At 50.9% G+C, this 1203-nt stretch overlaps 1 protein-coding gene across 1 annotated transcript in view; it reads right to left on the reverse strand.

Annotated features, from left to right (window-relative positions):
- HSD17B11 (hydroxysteroid 17-beta dehydrogenase 11) overlaps positions 1–1203 on the reverse strand; it is a 39577-nt gene that overhangs the window by 16638 nt on the left and 21736 nt on the right. The gene's annotated exons all lie outside the window — the stretch shown is intronic.

The raw sequence follows: 1203 nt of genomic DNA on the forward strand, positions 1-1203 counted from the left end.
CCCAGCTAATTTTTTGATTTATTGTAGAGATGAGGTCTCGCCTGCCCAGGTGGGTCTCGAGGCAATCCACTCACCTCAGCCTCCCAAAGGCGCGGGATTACAGGCTGAGCCACCGAGCCCGGCTATAATTTTATTTTTTAACCAAGGAAGAGTATGGTCTGATACATATCTTGGAGGCTAAACTCTAGATTACCAAAGGGAAGTGGTCCTGGGCGATCACTGTGGTCTTGGGTGATCTCTGTGAGAATTGTCTCTGAAGTTTTTCTTTTTTTAAGTCAGGATCTCACTCTGTCACCCAGGCTGGAGGGCAGGGGCACACCTATGGCTACCGCAGCCTCGACCCGCTGGGCTCAGGCAATCCTTCTGCCTCAGCCTTCCAAGTAGCTGGAACCACAGGTGTGCACCACCACACCTGGCTAATTTTCTTATTTATCGTAGAGATGATGAGGTCTTGGCAAGTTGCCCAGGCTGTTCTCAAACCCCTGGGCTCAGGCAGTCATCTCACTTCCACCTCCCAAATGCTGGGATTGCAGGTGTGAGCCACTGCACCTGGCTTATTATGCTTTTTAATGAGGAGTTCTAGGCCCCTCCCCATCACCATCCTACCCTAACCAAGCCCAGTAGATCGGCGCACCTGAGAATGGGACCCTACAAGCCTCCCAAGCACTTCTGGTGACATGTATGCATGTCTGAGGACTGACAACCACAGCTTAGGGGAGAAAAAAAGGAAGCATGAGCAAGGTCACCTGCATTTTCATAGTCATTCTCCCTCACTTTTTCTCTGTCTCTCCACCTGTTTACCCAGAACCTGTAGAAGCTGAAATCAAGGTGAACAAAGGGCACTGAATATCAGGTATTTTAGGGATTAAAATATTTAGGAAAGCTGAGCACGGTGGCTCACACCTATAGTCCCAGAACTTTTGGAGGCTGAGGTGAAAGGATTGCCTGAGCCAAGGGGCTGGAGACCAGCTTGGGCAACCTGGTAAGACCTCTATAAAAAATAAAATAAGCCGGGTTCGGTGGCTGTAATCCTGCGCCTGTAATCCCGTGCCTTTGGGAGGCTGAGGCGAATGGACTGCCTGAGCCCGCGGATTCGAGACCCGCCTGGGCAGCGAGACCTCATCTCTACGATAAATCAAAAAATCAGCCGGGTATGGTAGCGCATGCCTGTAATTCCGGCTACTCGGAAGGCTGAGGCGGAAA

This window comes from Carlito syrichta, unplaced genomic scaffold, assembly GCF_000164805.1.
Source record: "Carlito syrichta isolate Samal-C Ts95f unplaced genomic scaffold, Tarsius_syrichta-2.0.1 Scaffold313819, whole genome shotgun sequence".
NCBI classification, from domain to species: Eukaryota; Metazoa; Chordata; class Mammalia; order Primates; family Tarsiidae; genus Carlito; species Carlito syrichta.